Here is a 21,612-nt window from a genome sequence, read left to right on the forward strand (position 1 = left end):
TCTTCAGGCCTACTTATAAGTCATCAGATTGCAGTAGGCACAATTATTTACAGCTTCTTTCACTTCATCGCCGGTGTGGAACGGATGATTAACTCTCACCAGATCAGTTTTAAATATCCCGGAAACTATTCAAGTCGTAATTCAATTAGTCCATGCTGTGCGGGAGGATGCTCAGTCACTTCCCATTGTAGTTTCTGCAACCGCTCGGTATTGAGTAAAAAATGACACCTACAGTACAGCTTCCTTTTTTTTTGAATGCACATCGCAAATCGACTTTGAGGATTCGTGCGTAATTTTGTGATTTTTGACTGTTTTTTTACCTATATGCGTGAACAGAGAAAAACAGTCCTTGCGAGTCGAAGGACAACAATAGCATGATCTTCCTAGGCAGGTGCTGCCAACATGATCCCAATCGAAAAGTCTCTGTCCATCATCGAAGCGCATGGGAATCTTTCTAAAGGTTGGAGTGGGTTTCCATGAAACAAAAAAACTGTCGTTTGACCCGCTCATTTTCGTCTTATTAGGTTTGGACTGGGCTGGATTATTTTACCTTAACCGCTGAGATAGTGGTTTTTTTTTTTTTTTTTTAATCTAAAATGAATGTCTTTTTGTGGTTTTATGGGGAGGAAAAAAGCCCTGGCCCGCGACTGTCTAACCCAGCGACAATGTGCGAAAAATTCACGTTCCTCCTGTTTCGGCAGCAAGTGAACTCGGTGTTTTTCTTATTTTTGTATTATTTAATCATAAAAATGAGGCAGTCGATTTTATGGACTGGATAAGTAGAACCTTTCAGGGTGTTTAACTCTGAAAGTTTTTACTAGTTCATTCGATAAATAATTACTTGTTCAGTCCATTCGAATCACAAATAAAATAAAATTGCATGGAAAAAGGTGGGGGCGGTTAAATATAAATATAACTTTGTAATTCGCATGAAAGAAATAACCACGATTGCATTAAAACAGCGGACTCCAACTCAGTGATAATGTGAAGTGGATGCTCCTTGGTAATTTCGGTAGAAAACATTTGCTGTTCTTCCCAGCTGTACAGCAAACGTTTTATTAAATTTGCCAATTCATCCAGTAGTCAAATTAATAGTTAACATGGAAAGATTTGTTGCTTCCCTAGAAAACTAGGGTCTTATCGCCACCTTCCCAATACACATCATTGTAGAATACATGCAGTTTTCCGACATAATGTATCCTTGGTGCCTAGTTATAATTATCATATCACTTTCCAGAAAACCACGCTATAGAATTGATTTATATATTACCTTCGTTCCTCTTTTGTCCGTGGTAGTTCAGTCGAGTCTGAAGGCTAATCAATTAAATGAAAATTCGGACTGTAGAATCTTAGCAGTCAACGAACTTTTTGTGATGAACAAACATTCCTGTACTGGAAAGTCCTTTGCAATATTTCGAGTATTATGATAAAAATACAGCTTAACTTCTGAGTTTAGTCAGAAAGCAAACTTGTCGGTTTCATTATACGAGCTTACATGGAGTTCAAAGTTAATTGCCAGGACCGAACAGTATAAGCGAGAGTGATGTTATTATTTTATTTATTATTATTTTTTTTAGCATTATTACTTTGTTAATAATAACAGTGAACGAGCGTCCTCACCAGATAGCTTGAGGGACATGTGATAAAAGCAATATCTTAACACAGAAATAAAACAAAGTTAGTTCTGGAGGATCTTGGAGACATCGATGAACGTTCAATGTTGGTAAAAGTAAGTAATTATAAACTCTGGGCTGTTGAAGGATGCATGCTTGTAACAAAATATTTATAACAGTTTGACTTGGTGGAGGGCTTCAAGTACTGAAAGGACAAAGCTCACATTATTCATAATTTTTTTTAATGTATATTTGATGGACACTTTTCTTTCTTTGATATACGCTGTAACCTGAGAAGAATGTTATCTGATTAGGCAGAAGCGGATTTCACGTTTTGACGTCGAGGCGATACATCACCACTGATTTGCTACAACGGGTGTTGCTTGCGAATTGCGCTAATAAAATTGTGATTAAATGACTTTTCACTATTTACAAATAAAATATTACTCTGGCTTTGGACTTGTTCGGATACCATTACGATCGCTGTCCTTCATATCGCTTAGAAAACGTAAAAACAGTCACGGTAAAGGATTCGTCTCCCTCCCCCCCAAGTTAGTCAGTCCTGCCTTTCTAGACGTCCAGTTTATAATTTAGCAGAACAAGCAAACCGACGGACTACAAATTGGAACGAATCACCACTTTCTTAATTTAAGCAAAAATCCAAAGGAAACTCCACATAAAATTAGTGGACGAAAGAACCTACATCAACCACATCCGCACACAAATGCCATGGAAGTTGGGTCTACTCATCGATCTAAAATCGTATTTTTGGTTAACGTGTTCTTTTTCTTTTCAGTTTATTGAAATATTGCCATTGCTTCCATACCCATGGAAGCGATGGAAATGTCACTGTGATCTGTCGCTATTTCATGTTGTTTTCGCTGATATGAAGACTAGTAGAGCAGTTAATAACCACTATAAAGCAGTGATGGCTTAGAATAACTAAATTGGTTTCGGAAATGGTAAGATAATTAGCGATCACGTTTTTGTGCTGAAAAGTGCAAGGTTTAATACATGGGAAATAACACCCTCCAGTAAATTAGAGGGTTGAGTTATAACGCTCGAGAGATCCATATATTGACATGGTGCCTGGTAAGATCGGCAGATTTGCACCTGAGGAATAGGAGGAAAGACTTCGAATACTGGGCACATTATTAGCAGGAATCTGCTCTTCACTGGCTTATGAAGCCCTTCAACAGTGAAATGATTAAAATTGATTAGTATATCGTATTAAGCAACACTAGAAGAGGGGATGTAAATTCAAGCTAAGGGGAAGAATTATGGACTGGAGTTAGTTTCCTTTATCCAGCTAGTTGTTAATCAGTAGAATAATATTCTCCTACGGTTATTGAGACCTGCCGTCTGGGGGGAAATTCAAAGGTCTTGCTGGACAGTACTTCCGGGGAAGAAGACAGAAACACGTAGTAGTTTATAGACAGTGAAGCAGAATCCGTTTGGCTTCTTTAAGTTTTATGGGTAAGCGCTTAATATCTTTCAAATCTCGCTTGAACCTAAATAAGGTGTTTTTTCTGCATTGTGTGTCTTGCGCCTAAACTGTCTTCGAAGATAAGAACTACTGTGCACAGAACAAGAACTGGGCAAAGAAAGTTTCAGTAGAACTGCGAATATATGAAGCAACTTCCTTGTTAATCCTGTCGAGAAACTGCTGGATTATTTGCAAACGAATACGTGAAGGTAGAATATAAATGTATTTTAAATAATTAAACATCTTGCGATTATTAAATTCTTGATATTGATATTTTTGTATTTTGTCAAATTAATTCAATATTTGATCTCTCATTCGTGTTTATTTAACTAGACATTTTTCCTATTTATTTTACTAGGCTAATGCAATTGTGAGTTTGAGAAAAATAAGAATTTGCTTTCTGGGATTTCCTTTATTGTGCTCTGATGCATACAGTGATGTGCAAAACCCACCTAGCATTGCTATTCGATTTAGTCTACATATATAAAAAAAATTAAAATATTGGATTGAACTACAGCGTTTAACTTTTAATATCGCAGATTCTGTGTAACAAAAAAATTAAATGCATTTATACAACAGCTCAATGAACGCTTTCAAAAAATTAGCAACTTTAACATGATTCTCATAATAAACTCGCATTTCGTCCATGATTATACTATAACTGACAATATATGTGCAACAAGCTCGATAAACTGATATTTATATGGATTTATCTGAAATTTAATCATAATTGCAGCCCCTCGAAAGTTGGTAAATTTTCTAAAGATTTTCCAGAGAAGTCATCTGTAAGATATCCATCGTTCGAAATAACATATTCTTTTCGGAACTTGCGCTAATATTTTCTTTAATTACAGAAGTGAGCACTGATATTAAGCCCAAATAAAGTACAACAGTTTGGATATTTAAGTACAGTATATACCATTCGTTTAATCAATTTAGTTTTTATATCTTTATTATTTATTTTTGTACAGCGTAGAATTAGAAGCTCCAAAAGCCCACACTTTTGCACATCATCATAAGCCATTTTCAATCCACTGCAGGATGAAGGCCTCTCCAGCAACTTTCCAGTTTCTTCTGTTTTGGGCGCCTCCGTAGCCGGGTGGGCAGGAGCAGCAGTGCATAGCACACGCTTCTTGATTAGATCGGGGCTCGAGCCCGTGACCACCAAATACGGAGGATGCGGAGAGGTCAGGGAATGACCACCGCATATCCCGGAGCAATATGGCCTTAGTTGCTAATGCTGCTAAAAACCAAATAACAAACAAACAGACAAACCTTCTGTTTTGTGCATTGGCCATCCATTTACTACACACAAACTCATGAATTTCATCTGTCCATCTCCGCTTTTGTCTTCCAGGTTTTCTCTTAGCTCCTCTTGGGTACCATTCTGTTATTTTCTTAGTCCGTCTCTCATCATGTCTTCGAGCTATGTGTCCTGCCCAAGACCATTTTAGTTTAGTTTTGATAAGAATGTCCTTTACTTCAGTTTGCTGCCTAATCCATGTTTCACTTATCTAACAGTCTGATTCCCAATATAATTCGTTCCATTCTTCGCTGTGTAGTTCTCAGTTTCTCCTCCATTCTTTTGGTGAGTGCCCAAGTTTCACTTCCATAAGTCATGGTGGGGAGTATACATTGGTTCATTATTTTACGTTTCAGACAAACTGGGATATTGCTCTTCAGTATGTGACTATATTTCCTGAATGCTATCCATCCAAAATTTATTCTTCTCTTGACTTCCAGCCATTTATCATTATTACAGCTAACAACTTGTCCCAGATAAGTATATAACTCCACCTCTTTTCAATTACTGCTCCTTCAATCATTATATCCCTTTCTGTGGCATCCTTGTTCATCATTACTTTCCTTTAGGCATATTCATCTTTAGTCCAAACTCCTTACTAACTCTGCATAACTGATTCAGATTTTCCTCTAATTCTTTGGGATCGTGGCTTATGACCCCAATGTCATCTGCAAATCGTGAATGGTTTAGGTACTCTCCATTCACATTGACTCCTTTCTGCGACCACTCTAATCTTCTGAAAGCTTCCTCAAGGGCAGCAGTAAACAGCTTCGGAAATATTGTCTCCTTGTTGAACTACTTTCTCAATTTTAAATTTACTACTGTTTTTGTCTCATAATATATGGGGTATCTATGCCTTTTCATAATCCACAATTGCCAGGCATAATGGTGTTTTATATTCATTTGCTTTCTCCATTATCTGTGATATTACGTAAAGGTGATCCATAGTTGAGAATCCTGCCCTAAAGCCAGCTTTCTCTTTCGGTTGATTCTCACTTTTGCACATTACTGTGCAACTCTACTGTTGAATATTGAAGTGGAACATCAAATTATATAATGCCTGATGTTTTTATCGAAATAAATTTTCAAATTTAACTATAGCTTATCAAAAAAATTTTTGATAAGCTATAGTTTTATCAAAAGGTTGTTTTACGTCCTTGATGTTAAAAAAAGTCATCTTATTAATGGTTTTGTTATATGCAATGAAAGTTTGTCTTAATTTCAGTATCCCACTTAAGTATTCGTTTTCTACTGTTTTTGATTATGTTTAGCTAATGTTTAATTTCTATACATTTTCTAGAATTCATTATTAATAATTCCCAATAATTCAGGAGTAACCTTTCATATTTTTATTTATAACACACGTAATTGATCTACGTGTCAATTGAAGTATCTAAAACGATAATCCAATACTGATTATTAAATTATGCTAGCTTCTTTTTTTAAAGAATGGCATATGGAAACTTAACCAGTGTATTTATGGCAGGCACAGTGGTAAAACAGATTTCCTTCCATAAAATATTTTGCTCGCTATAACAAATCTGTTGTTTATTTTGACACCAAAAAAACAAAAAAGGGAGTCACTACTTTGGCAAACGTCCCATTGACTTGTAGAATGACTGCGGGTATCTTTCGAAGTATCTCTATTACAAACAGTGTGCAAAACTAACTTGCAATAAACATCGAGAATATTTAAAGAATGTTGTAATGAAGTTGCAGAATGAAGTAATTTCCCAATAGAACTGTTGTAGATATCTTCCGTAATATCTCTATTACAAACAGGATTTGCAAAACTTATGTAATAACTTACAATGAACGTCGAGGAAATTTAAAAAAATATCTTGACAAAGTTGTAGAATGGAGTAATCATCCCATTTGCCAACAGATAAACGTAAAAACAAGCGATTCTCTGTACTTCGTTAGTGTTCCTTTAAGTATTTTACATATATAATTTTAAAAGCTTAATCACCAATAAAGAAAGCTACTTTACAAGTTTACATCCACCATCGCTCCTTTATTTACGAACTCAGAAATCCTTTGGGCGCTTGATCGGTCATACACTGGTACTGCTCCTCTTTCCTGGTAGCACAGCCGCTAAATCAGTGAGGAAAAAATCGGTCTAGAAAAACAATTAACTCAAAATCTACGAGATTTAACTGAAGTAATGCAAAAAAAAAAAAAAAAAAACTGCAGAATTAAGAGCTCCGATCATTTTTATTATATTCTGTCCCAACCTAATAATTTTCTATCATTTTGGACGTAGCCGAGTGGTCAGGAGCGGGAGTGCAGTAGCACGCGCTCTGAGTATACCGGGATTCAAGCCCATGACTGCTAAATATGATTAACGCTCGTATTCATTGATTTATTGTAAACTCCAGTGACCTGGTTGTCGTGCCGGAGTATAAACAAGAACTTAAAATAGCAAGACATCTAGGATCTGGAAACTTGTGGGTCGAAGTCTTAAATGTACGACAACGGGATCAGCTCCAAATACATGTTTATAAACTTAATAAATAAGTAATAAACAAGATTTTGCAAACAAGATAATGTTCTTGTTCCGACACTGAACATAACCTGAACCATGATACGTCTAGCAAACGCCAGAGTACGGTATCATGGGAATTGAATAAAGTATCTTATTCCTAATCTAATAGGTTTTCAGTGCCCCCTTTCAAAATGTCGAAGAAATTTAGCTGTACTCGTAGAGATTGTAAAGATCAACCAAATTGCCGATTGCAAATCCGAATTTCAGTGTGCCACACACACGATATCTGTCTACTCAAAGACTGTCCGCAGCGGAACACTAAAATAATCATTCGGGGGGCAGAGTTGAGAAAACTGCTTCGTCCATGAAACCAAAAATCGATTCAGGCTCAACCTTACATGAGACTCAAATTTATTGATTCAATTAATTCGGAATCAGCTTCAATGACTATCAGTATAGAAAAGAGAATCAATTTTACCCAAATAGAAGTTGCCTTTCAAATCAATATCAGACTGGACTTGGCCGCAACTGGCAGGACCATTCTTAGTCGGTAGAGCCCAGAAAACAAATGATCACCATTACACCTACTGCCGCTTCCCATTCAAGGAATTGACAAAAACATTGCTTCTGGAGATGCTGCAACATGTATGAGTACTGAAGAGAAAATTTACTAATAAGATCTGGCTCTCCATCACTTCGTTTTTATTAAAGAAAGCAGCTTAAATTGCTCTTTTTCAACAACTAATATTGGATGACAGATCTGATATTGAAAATGTCAGACAGTATAATCCAAGTATGTCTGACATTAATCAGAACTATTAGCCTTAACTTTTGTTTGACGCGTTATGGCCGTTAGTTTTTTTTTATGCCATAACCTTCCAATAATAACAACAGCATTTAATAAGTGAAATTATTTTGATGGCAATATTGTTATTATTCAATTTATTGCGTATGCTTCAATATCTTGCGTCAAAATAAATATTGACCTTAGACGATGTACTCTAGCATAGGGTAGGGTCAGATAACCGTTCTTGGGACAACGCGAAGCCTCAATTGGTATAGCTTCATTCAACGTGCGGGCGATTTACCTCGACTACGTTCAGTAACGAAATAAATAGCGATAGCAAACTTTCAAATAGTTTAGACTGATGTATTGTCATATCATCAAGTACTCTTCCCCCTCTTTGTGCATGTTGTTTTCAATGATTGTGCTCTTCATCTCAGGTGGAATTTACAGAGGGTCAGTCCTAGCACTAACAACCACAATCCTTTTAATGAAAAGCGTCTGTTGTTAAATATTATAAAAAATTACTGAATTTTACAGCCCTGAGAAATATTTTAAGCTGTTTTCAGACTGAATATTTAAAGCCATATAGGAGGGAAAAAGCTGACTAAGAAAAAGTATTCCCAGAACGCCCTTTCTTGGGATACCATATTATCCTTTTGATTTTTCGTTATTTGCATTATTATAGGCATGCCAGAGACCTTGCCAAGTACATTTGCATATGCGAGGTTATACAGTATAAGTGCTACTCGGGTCATTTAACGTTGGGAGAAAATGCAATGAATGCAGATCTTGTAATCTTTGAAGAAATTTTCGCTGTGTAGGATCTAAGCCCAAAAAACCACTTAAATCTCTTGCGACGAGAGTGGGATTATCGGACAGGCTAACTAGGATGACAAAAGTCGGAAGGCGGTAAGAAATTGGCACCATAAATAAAAACATAATCATTATACTGCAGAAAACAAAGCAGCCCACTTTTGTTCATTTACTTTGGAGCAGTTTAGATGGGGTTCATGCATAGCAGAGCAATCAGACGGGGGAGAGAAATGATGAGTTATCAGAGACCGGAAGTTGATCATTCAAATGAATGCAGGAGTAGCTCGCACTTGGAAGGAGATGGAGAGCACAATTATAAAATCTTAGGGAGTGAGAGAAGGTTGGATCTAATCATGTTTATCATCAGGCAGCGTATTATAGTGACTGGAATAAATTAATTAACAATGTCGCTGAGGAAGAGTTTTATAAAATTCAAGGAGGAAGGAGAAGTTTGATGGTCACTTTTTTTATCATCTCTCTCTAACTCACAGAAATAGCTACAAATCCCATGGCTATATCAAGGGCTAACAACAAATAACGAAAGAAAGAGCAGCAAAACGGGTTCTCTGCTTATGTCATAATCGGTATGCAGTATAACTGGTGTAAAGTTTAATTAAGATGGAAATTGTTACATATGGTCCAGAAGTTAACCAGATGAACGTTTAAAATTGTATTAAACTTGCTTCTTAAACTTTAAAACACCAAATCTAGGATACTGCTTATTCATTATTTTTGACTCAACAGAAATAAAGATGAAAAGGAAGGTTATGAGTTAACCTATTATGACCTACTGGAAATCCACTTGCTGAAAGTTATATTGTTTAATGTCTTAAGGTCAAGCACTGTGAAACATAACAATATAATAGTGGCAGAATAACTGGTGGATTAGGAAGCTGAAAAGACACTGTTTTATTTTGGAATAGTGCCCTGTACGTTCTCTGGTGACTTCAAATTTCGGAAAAAACACAGTTTATAGTTCACAGCATAGACATGAGTTTTGCTCAGGTAAATCCGAAGTCGCCAGTGTCTGCAAAATAGAACCGAAGGTGCTAAGTTCTTTATGGGTCACTTTTAAATATATGACAAATAGGAATATATTAAAATATATGGAAGCAAGTCAAGTAGGAAGGGAAATAATTTTATTTAAATATGAAAATAAGGAAATACTGTATAACGCATGTGGTGACTGGTTGGTTGGTGTGTTTTCTAGACTAAGGTAGCACAATAGAGGGTGCATACAATATATACTCTCTTAAGCTTGATCGAATTCTCCCACTGATTGAAATCTTATGTATTCGGGGAGGAATGTTCATAATTAACAGAATTTATCCATTTGTTTTAAGGTAACACAGATATGGAATTGGAATTCTTTTTGATATTGTTTATTGTGGAGGGATATTGATATCAGCCAAATTTTTATTACAATTCGAAGAAATCTCGATATACTGCAAAAAAATCTCATGAATTGATTTAGAAATGTTGAATGAAAATTGAGTAAGGCAAATTACCTAAACGTTGAACGCATCTTTATTGTTGTAAACATCATTTTAAACTTGTTGTTGTAAGCATCGTATCATGGGAGGGTACTGGGGAAGGGAGCAACCTTTTCGGTGATCGCTGCTTCCTGGTAGCAAAGTGACCAGAAATAACTCATTTATGGCCATTTTACAGAGTTCTGTATCATCATACATGTACCACGGTGAAGTGGAACTAGCGTTCAGGATCTGTCTCACGTAAGATATATGCCACATGGTGTAAACATCAGTATCACTGGATGGGGTAGCGATACTGATTTTAATCCAGCGAGCTGGTACTGTAATTTCTTGCATTGGTAAATGGAAGATTAATTATTTAGGATACAATTTGCCATTGTTTGTTGTTTTTTTCCTTCAAAAAAATAAAATAAAATAAAATAATAAATAAATATCTGTGCGTGTGTGTGTGTTCTACGGTACTTGAGGTTTCAATTAAAAAGATTCGGGTACGTGAAACTTAAATACTCTGTGTGTGTACATACATACAGGTGAAAATAGTCCTGTCTTACCTGTATTTGCAGTGTGCTGGAGATACGCAAATCTTAGACGTCATAAGTATTACTACCATTTAGTTCCAACTCCGCAATAAGGGTAGTGGGGAAGTTGAGACTATGTAGCCCTTCTGACTTCTGTCTGCTTGATGTGCAAGTTTTGGAAAAACGATATTGTTAATTGAGTGTTTTTGTTGGACCATGTGTTTCATTGAGGATGTAAATATACAGAAGTCGTTTAGAATTTGGAGAAATACATCCCAAAATTCACTTATCACAGTGCCCAGTTGATTAACAAGTTTAGGGAACCCGGATCAGCTGCAGACTGGCAGAGGTGTGGTAGGATGCCAGGTTTAACAGAATTCAAACTACTAACCATTTTATTGCATCATGAGAAGTCGGAGAAAATCAGTTCGCCAACATTGCAAGCGAGGGTTTCATGTGGCTCAATAATGAAAGCGCTTAAAAACGCCTGACGTTGCATCCACAAGATACTTTAGTGCATAAACTGCAAGCATGTGGCCAAGTGAAGCATGTGAAATAATGCCTGTGATATCTGAATTTCCTTACAGCTAATAGAGAGGCTTAGTAAAATATCTGTGTGTAGTAGGAGGTAATCCACGTGCCATTCAAGGAGATGGCACTGAATAATCAGAAGTATGGTGAGCGATTTCACGAAGAATAATTGGTCCTATATTCTTTGAGGACACTATCAGCTGAGAACTTTATCGTAACATAACTCTATACGTCCATTGCCCAAGTTAGCTGAAGGCAAAATTGCTCTGGGATATTTCCAAAAAGATTGTGCTACAGCGCACACAACTCATAAATTCATGGCACTTCTGAATGATGTGTTCGGTGATGGCCTAATTTATAGGGACATTTGCCCACCGAGATTACCTGATATCATTCTTGTTTTTGTCTGTGGGGTGCAATAAAAAAGTGCAGTGCACCAAGACAGTCCTCACGCCTTGGTGATTTGAGGAAACTCACGAAAGGAGTGTCCACACTGAACTGGAACGAATTGTCATCAACAAGAAAAAGCAAGTGGATGTTTGTCTATATGGCTGTAGGGGAACACTTCCAACATTTATTGTAACTGTACGCAATGTTCTTTCACTATAAATACTTCTAATTTAACCTATATCCAACTTCTACTGTATTAGGTGTATAGGAACTTTTCGCTCACCCTGTATATATTATACATTATCAACTCCGTTCTTTAATACATTTCTTTAAAATAATCGGCTTTAGTTGAATACTAAACTGAATGAGTATTTTGCATCTACATTCATCTAGACAAGACTGCAATAATAGTTCAGACACAGCATGGGTTTAAGGGAGTGTCTTGTGCATTTATACATATGACTGACACTGTAAATCAAGATATAACAGTGTAATGGATAAGGCAGTTTCATATGTGTTTTTATTACCTCGGGTACAGGCGTGTTTTTCCCCTAACTATTCATTGATTCAACAGAAAAACTGTACGAAGTCATATGTGAGAGATATAAATAAAAAAGAAAAAATTACCTGGAAGGGAATTTACTTATTGAATAAATTAACAACTAAACGTTAACCTTAATTTTGATCTTGATCATTGCAACCTATCTCCAAGTCATCTTGAGATCCTTGGATTACGCAATGGGGTATACATATCATTGTAAATTTGGAATCTCAACTACAGTTTTCTTCACAACTTGACATATAATAAATTGCGCACCAAATACTGCTATTTTTAGCTTCTGCCTTAGTACTTAGCAGAAGACAAGTCAACTTCGTTCTGAGGATAATTAAGATTATAACTGGAACTTCGCATTTCCCGCTCTCCCTGCCAGTACACGTTCTACCTTCTAACATCCGCAGCACATTAAAAGTCATCAGAGACTTGCTTAAGGCGCTGCGCACAAGCACATACATCCTTTCTAAATAAGGGAAAACGCATATAGAAATGCGGATCACTATGTGGGGGGAAAGAGTTAAGGAGGTCACGATGATAAGTATACATGGCTGTTAACGAGCACAGAAATTTTCATATTAGAGAAATTTGCCCTAATAGGGAAAAGATAAGAACACTTGCGTTGTCTAATGCGAGATTTCCTGACAAAACTTGGAAACAAACAAAACTTGGATATGTGCCTTCCGTGTATCTTCCAGATTAAAAACCTTTTTTATGAGATAAATAATTATTCAGTTTTCGGCTAAAAAGAATAAAGGCAAACCCATCATGGCCTTATGGCTGTGGGAAGAGAGAAACAAAATTGACACAAGAAATAATACTAAAATTTCTAAGGGTTACACTTGCTAAAATTACATAAAATGGTGACTCGACAGATCAGTGGTTAACAGTTGTTATAGCGATGAAAATCACTATGGCAACCTTTAGATTGGTCTAATGCTATTTGCCATTTGTGCTGTATCGGCACTCTTCAACTTCTTGACAACGCAGAAGAATCAAAACACTTTAATAGTCTAAGATAGAATACTCGGAACATAGCATTCTTCTGTAAAACAAAGTATTTGTTGGTTGGGCGACCAAACTTTTCTTTCTGTGTCACTTGTTTTCCTGTTATAACAGGCAATGATCAGCAGTGGGCAGCTGAAACCTATGATTAGTATTAATATAATAATAAGAAGAAATGAACAAACTGAAAGGAAGTCGCAGTAGGGCAGTTTTGCTCAATGCAAAATATGAGTAATGAGAGAGCAAATATTTCAACAGTTATACGTGACATAGAGAAAAAAAAAAGTGGAGGTCCTATAGTTATACGTGTTGAAAAATTACAGAGAAAAGATCTTCAGGGATATTAAAGGAATTTACAAAAGAAAATTAACTCAGAAATACCTTATGGTGGTTCGGTGTAGCTTCCGATGTACCACCCCTGCTGAATAGGTACATGGCTTTGTATTTAAAACAAAAATGGTATAGAGTTTTGACTGGTAATAAATAATAACATAACACAAAAATAAGCATATATGTGCCTGATGTGAATAACAGTTTTATTAGGTGCGTGACTGCTTATTTTTATTATTATTTTTTACCCTTAAAAACTTCACGGCCATTTTTATTTAAACGACCATAGCAGTTTCCAAAATCATCTTTCATAATGAATCGCCCTGTATTTATAATATACCTAATTATACGAGAGACGTTCAAGATGGGAAAATTTCCTTCGTCTTCTCTAAGATTGGGTGCTGAGCTTTCTATTACAGGGGGAAAATATCCCCCTGTAATAGAAAAAGAAACGAATTTTCTGTGCAGCGGAAACTTTCAAACTAAATGTTTCGAGTTAGGTGTTCATATTTTGCACTACTGAATGCAAAGGTAACTTTTGCGTTCAATATCGCAATATTACTACCTTTAACATAACGAGCCATTTTTATAGGGCTTCAATTTTCTTTATCTAAGAATCCAATAATCTCTGATAAATTGATTTCTCTGGTTCGAATCTTCTTTTTTTTTTTTGAGTGAAAAATGTGAGCATTCAGACCAAGAATGATAAGAGTTACAAGACTGTCATTTTCTTTTTTTTTTTCAGACGAAATCATCACTCATACTTGTAAACAGACTTGTGGCACGTGCAATCTGTCTTCGAGACAAATATTCTCGGTTAATATGACTGAAGCTTCTTTCGATTTCGGAATCATCGTCCTTGTTTTTAAATATTGCATGCCAGTGGTTAAACACGCAAATGCTAAAGGATGGCAGTTTTCGTTTTAGACATGAATCCATGAATGAAAAATGATTAGATTTAGCGTTTCCGCATTTGTATCCCAGAAACAAAAATGGTTGTACAAGATTGTTTCAGTTTAGAGGTGTTGATATGTGGGTTAACTATACCACAATACTTTAAATTGAATTTTGAATTAAAAATGTATGAGATATTTAACAGTATAAGGAATTAGAATAATGAATAATTTTATCTCTTATACTATCTCAGTCTTAATGTCGGTGAGACTGGGGCAATCTTTGAGAAATTATCTGAATTTATACACTAAATTATGTCATAATATTAATCTAAACAGAACTGGGGATGGTGTCTGAGGAGCATTTTAGGTTTATTAAATGCCATGGTCGGGTTAGTTATTGCGATGTGTCTGTTTATGCCTCGACAGGTCGATGAAGGTTTCTGAAAGTTGAAAGAAAATACAGGGGACTGTTACGAAGTAGCTTTTGACAAAAAGCATGAACGAACACCTTTGGCCAAGGCAAAGCAATACAAGGGATGAAATGTAGAATACTGAAACAATTTGGTTTTCAGAACTCATTTTAAGATTCACAGTTACATATTGAGTTGTCAGAATTTTGGTGCCTAATGAGGACAGAACGTAGTCAGTGAAATACCCTTCAAATAATGTGTTCTGGTTATTTCACTGCCAGTCGGTCGGGAAGTCTTTTTTCCACTGTAGAATTTTCCAGCATGATCTCGTATCTGTCACAATTCATGCACATTGGCCAGCTTCATCTCAGAAAATAAAATTTGTCAATCAGCCAGAGAACTCGCTGAACTTAATCTAAAATAATATTAAGAATAATCGTCCAGACCCGACTCAGAAAAATGAACAACCAAGTAGCTCTTGATGTTTGATGCGATAAGGGTCTGGTTTATTTATGATGAGATGCAGAACATTCTCTTCCAAATTGTGAACTCGATACCGAATTGCCGGAGGTGGTCATGCGTTTTTATTATTAATACCTTGTAAATAAAAGAGAAAAAAAAAAAGGAAAAGTTATACATTAGTAATCATTGTTTCAATTAATTTCAACAGCAATGTAGCCACTTCTTTCTTTATTAATTTTAATTATTATATATTTATTTTTTAGTTTTTGTGAAAACCTTAATATGAATACTTCGGTTCCGCAATGATTTCCGTGTATTTTGTTTATTATTATTAATTTTATTCAATTAGGGATATTTTGTATCCAATCAGCGAATTTAGTAACACAAATCACTGAATGAAAGAAAACAACTTTGTCTGGTTGACTAAGAACTCTTGTTTTCAGGTTCAGCTGCACTTAAGAAAATAATGAACATCATGTTTACAAGTTCAGATAGGTTTGATAACTTGAATATATATATATTCCCCGCACGATAACAAATAACAAGGGCTTAACTCTAATTTCGTGACAAATGGAATGTTATAAGATTTCTTTAAAAGTACGATGTTTTGAACTCTTAAAAGGTTTCCTTTGACTAAATTCATTCTATTTCATAAGATGATGTTAGAAAAGATATATTGCTGTGAACGGTTTGAAATCCTACTTTGAAAAATTATGTACCATATAAAAATAAATAAAAAAAGAACTTTTAGTAAATAGCCTAATTCCATTATCGAGGTTTATTGTTTATTTTTCCTTTGGCATTACCAAAATATTGCATTTTCGAAATCTTTCTTTTATGAGAGGATCTAAAATATAACATAAAATGTGAATTTCATAACGTTCGCTGTCATCAGTTTCTCAGAGGATGCTACTGCATTAGCCGGCAACTGTGATAGTTGTATTATAAAGTAAAAATAATAATAACGTGAGATTTTATCGCAGAATAGCTATATGATGTTCTTTTGTGCTTTATCTTAGCGTTGCTATTTAATTTATCGCATCGGTAGCTTTCAAAGTCATATGTTTTGAAGGGGAGTTTTAGAATTCTATGTTCTCAATTATTTTAGCTAGGAAAATAAAGTTTACAAAATAAACACCAAAAGAAGTAGTTTTTCTTCTTTAAAGATGAAAAGAAACAACTTACCTAGTTTTATTACATAATCACATAAAACGGTACATATAATATGTACCATTTTATGTGATCACGACAGCTTTTCCTAATCGACACGAAATATCTGCAGATATCTTTCGTTGAGTTTCAGAGGAAGTACAGTAATCAATTTTATGTAAAAGGAACATTATCATGGTGGGTACTTTACGTATATACATACATATTGAAAATTTCCCTCCTTATATCAGCAAGATATAGTTTTATTACTTTCAAAGAAACGGGGTGTCAAAAGCTAAGACCAGGATGTCTCATACTGTCTCCAGAAACTAAGTGCATTCTCTAGTCGGGTTATCAGTTTGCTAGATGAAAAACCCTCCTAGTTGTACACGAGTTAAAACTAAATAAATAAAAGAATAACGTACATACTCGTATAGTTCGTCTTTATAGAAGGATATCATGGAGGACTCAAAAATGAATCCAAAAAATAGCATAAAGGCTTAATTTTCGGTACTCGCCTCAATTGATTTTCTTTGTTATATGATGTTAATCCTATTCCACTTTAACATCATATAACAAAGCAGATCAATTGAGGTGAGTACCGAAAATTAAGCCTTTATGCTATTTCTTTCATTAGGCTAATTAATATGGTACTTTAAGAGATTCTATCGATCTCCTAAAAAAGGTTGAATTATGTTGAAATTCTAGAAAAAAGAGGAGGCATTTAGCAAGACTATGAGATCTCAATATGTAGTTTCTGGTGCAGTGAAGTGTCTGAACGCATTCTTTGGACGGGTTGTTAATTTGCGTGATGAAAAAAAAAAAAAAAAAAAACCCGACCTTCTCTTCTCTCAGAATAGGAAACTCGGATTAACTTGGGCCGATATCAAAACTGTCACGTGCTCCTTTGATTCCAACGAGAATATAATCTAGCTCCCCCCCCCCCACATTTTGATGAATAGCCATTCGTCATTATTTTTCTTGAAGCAAAGATACCAGAAAATAACGAGCAGATTTTAATGCGAAAGAACAAGAACAGCAATAGCTTACTCTAAATTTTTATTATCATTTTTTTAAAAATAAAATTTTGTCTATCTCTAATCATTTTTCCATTATTATTTTAGTTTTCATTTTACAAAGGAACTTAAATGACCTTATCAATGAAGCTCTGAACTTGTTTTCGGAATCATAATCCATCCACATGTACTCTTTAGAAACCTTGCATTTACTTAGAAACAAGAGGACCGTACCGAAAGAATGAGTACTTTTTTTTTTTTTTGTTTAAAAAGTTAAATGGATAACAAAGAGAACGTTAGCGAAAATTGTTACATACATTTTTTACTTTTATAGAATATTCCCGAAACAGTAAACTCAATGCTGTCAAAATTACATAAACATCAATCAACCCTGGGTTACATAGGGCCGGCTTCAGTTTGGCAATGACACGCACTGGATACTGGAATCTTAATGAAACTGTAGAAAATTAATTTTAACCTTTATAAAATTAAATATAAAATGTTTCAACGATTCTTCATCAAACTCTACCTAATTATGTATTTAACTTCTGTACCTGGAGTGATCCAAATGGAATTTTTTTTTTTCATTCAGAAAGAAGTGGTGGTATCAGCAAAGCGTTGCAGGTAACCTCCTCAAATACATGCAGTACGTAAAAATACAGTATTCCTCATCGCTCTAGTTGAAAACAAAACAATAACCACCTGAATTCGAGTCTCGTTGATGATGTGAGGAATTTTATGGGCCTTTTTCACAACGTGGCTGAGTTAGTCGGTCTCAGGAGAGGGTACCATGGTTTTCCTCCCGGAAACTCTGGTTTTTTGTTCAGCAAACAAAAAAATCGACCGCAGAGCACACGCTATTTACAGATAGTATATAAGGAGCAATACGGCCTTAGTCGCTGATGCTCCTAAAACCGAACAAAAACAACAGCATGATGAATGTGGAAACAACTCTCAGTTGATAGCTGTTTCTTTAGTATGTAACTGGGATAGAAAGCTGTTTCAACCATTTTTATGCAGAAACAAGGTGACAGAACATGGAACAGCATTGTCACATTTCGAAAATGGCAAAACAGTACCTTCATCCTGCAAAGCTGTGTATTTTTTCTGGATTGTCCAAGACAAGATATCATGAAGTCTGAACCTCACCTTGAGAGTTAGGTGAAAAGTTAAAAATGAGAGGTTAAAGTGATAAGCCTGACTTTATAATGCATATGTATACTAAAACATAAACGAAAAAATGCACTGTAGATGTTCGGAATGCTTGAATAATAAAAGGATGCTGATTGGTGGAGGAACGTGCTCGTACTGGTTTGGAAGGGAGAGGCGGAATTATAGAAATCAATTCAGAAGAACGGTGCCCATGGGAGTACATCTATAGAAAAGGTATGCAGCAGAAAGAGAATCTATGAGACAGAGTGGAGAGAGATGTAAAGAAATGGGTCATCAATTAAACTAACTGCTCTCTTTTGAATGGAGTCCAGAAGCCTGAGAGAGGCCACCTCTTCCTTCCAAACCAGTACGAGCACGTTCCTCCACCAATCAGCATCCTTTTATTATTCAAGCATGCCGAACTTCTACAGTGTACTATTTAGTTATGGGGACACCGCACACTATATGCAGTTCTCAGCTTTTCCTTATCGGAATCGATCCTCCCAGTGATTATTTGCCCTTCCTGAAGCCCCAGACTATTCGTCCAGTCTGTGAAATGAAACTCTTAAGTTTCCTTCATGATGTCAAAAGTTTACGAAAAATCTTTTCAGATGCATGAAAAAATGTTGTTTGCTCGTTGTTCATATTTTGATATCTTCGCAGACGCAGTATTAAAAAAAACGAAACAAAACAAAAAAAAAAGTTCGCTCTAAAGAAGAATAGACGTACTTCCATTTTTCCCAGCATCCACGAATTGACTGAAAATGCATTACGAACCAGTTATGACGACATGTATTCATATATCTCTCCCCATGCGTTTGTGGGGGTGGCGTTTTAATGATGAAAATATCTATCTCTATTTATCCCTGGCTGGGTCGCCAATTGTGGGGGTGGCGTTTTAATCTTATATATATTTATATTACTTATATTCTTAAAATTCCCCACTTGCATCTGACTTGTTATCTCACAGAAGAATTCCGGTTCTGTGGGAGTTCCTATATTAGTGCACTCCTCCTTTGGGTTTTGCTGTGTGTTCAGAAATGACCAAACACTATTTGCATTAAGTAAAATACAATCAGTTTATTATACATACTTACAAATAAAAGATAAGACAAATCATTACACATTATTCACTTCATATATAGGTACAAGGCATGGATCACGTTCCTGGTCATTAGGCTCTCCCATCCATCATCTTCTTCTTACTATAGGCCCACTAACATCTCGTACAATCAGTTTAATTTAACTCTTTCTTAATTACAATCGACATTTATTATTTATATATTTATATCTTTCTTTTTCATACCTATCTAGCACAATCCTACATTCTTCTTCATGGTTGATACAATTCTTCTTCTGGAATTATGTCCACTCTACAAACAATTCTATTCTATTCTATTCTCTCCCCAGTACTTTAAAGTTACATGTTAATGAAATATACATGGGATTATTTATTTCTTCATTCCCTCAGGTAAACTTCAGCATATAGCGACTAATTTCTCTACTTCAGTAACATTATATAAATAACATACAACTGTACCTGCTCTATAGGCTAACCCGTCCAAAATTATTACTTTTACTCCATTAATTGATCGGTAAATAGACCACAACTGTAAATCATCCTTCATTAAACTATTTCTATGATATTTCCTTACTTATCTATACCTTAACTTAACTCTTAACTGTATGCTTCCCTAAATCTCCCTTAATATTTATCTATCTTCCCTGCAGTCCTTTGCAATTACATAGAGGTAAATTCGTTGTTTAACCACTTACTTCTGGGGATTTGGATCTTACCGCTAATACAACGTGTGGCCTGTGACTTTCTGCTCTGCATCGGGTCCTCCATTGGTTTGGGAACGTTCATCTGGAATTCTAAACTTTGCCAGGGATACTTTTCTCTTTGCCGATCATACTGGTCTCGTATCCTTCTTTGCTGTGCCGGATCATTCAGTAGGGGCCGCTTCCCATCGCTTTATTTCCACAGGACGGTACGGTGTTCTTCTCGCTGTCCTCCTTTCAAATATATCTCTCGGTGGACGCTTTCGGACTTCTGTGATTCGTCTCGAGAAAGTTCCCCTTTCTGTAACTCATCTATACTTCATTAAAACTATCAGAATTTAGTGAACTCACCATAACTGGTTCTACTGGTGGATCGCTTCCGGGGACTGTTTCCTGGGCCTATCTTTCCAAAAAATCACTCTCGAAGAAAACTTTATCATCTTCCGAAAAACTTTATTATCTCCAAAAAAACTTTATCACATCTCGAAAAATCATCTCCGAAAAACTTCATCACATATCTAAAACATCTTATCACACATTTTCACACCCTTTTGCACGCGCTCTTCCCCTTTTATTTCCCAAAACCTAGTAACGCCCCTCCTTTCCTCGACCAATCATTTCTATCTGACCATCATCGTCCCCTTCCGGTGTAGAGATAACTTCCGTTTCTAGAGAATTCTCGAATATTCTGGAAATGACCAGAATTTTCTGGAGCTCGGTACCCATCCGGAAATCATCTGCGTCCATTTTCTTGATTCGTCTCGCCTTATTATAAAATGACCACACCTGCTCTGTTTGCAGTAAACAAGAGCGCCCCCGCTGGTACCCCTATTGTCATCTCTGGACCAAACCGTCCCTTGCCATACTATCAGTTGACCCCCCACTGTTCCGTCTTGCTATCTTCGCTTGCTATTTCCGGTGTGGGCACTGATCGTATATCTGTTTCTAATGTTTTTCTTCAAGGTATATTTGCTTGTACATTAAATTTAACCTTCTCTTAAATTAATTCCATTAGCGCGAGACCCATTATCTTAAACAATATTAGTGACTTTAAGTGTTTTCTTTTGTGGTTTACAATATCACTATCTAGCATTCTTTCTTAAATTATATTTAAATTTAACTTGTAAGACTTTGTGTCTTACACGTTGATTGAAAGATGTGCACGAAACGCTATATCATCGGACAACAGAGAAATACTTCAGGCGAGGGTTTCCTGGATTTTTCTCCCGGAAAATAGGGACTTTCTTCCAGCACACACACCGACGAATACAACAAAGGCACAAAATATTGGCGCCTCAGACTTCGTTGCTCTGGCACCTAACGTACACCTAATCCCCTAACAACAAAATTAATTAATCCTTCTGCAAAACTAATTAAGAAAAACACCAAAAGATTCTTTACTTTTAGGAAAACTCATATTACTTCAAATTATTCTTAT

At 35.8% G+C, this 21,612-nt stretch overlaps 1 long non-coding RNA gene across 1 annotated transcript in view; it reads left to right on the forward strand.

Annotated features, from left to right (window-relative positions):
* LOC150076442 (uncharacterized) overlaps positions 1-21,612 on the forward strand; it is a 340,519-nt gene that overhangs the window by 120,529 nt on the left and 198,378 nt on the right. The window lies entirely within an intron of this gene.

Source organism: Mastigoproctus giganteus, chromosome 13 (assembly GCF_048544385.1).
Source record: "Mastigoproctus giganteus isolate SK-2022 chromosome 13, ASM4854438v1, whole genome shotgun sequence".
In the NCBI taxonomy this organism is placed as follows: domain Eukaryota; kingdom Metazoa; phylum Arthropoda; class Arachnida; order Uropygi; family Thelyphonidae; genus Mastigoproctus; species Mastigoproctus giganteus.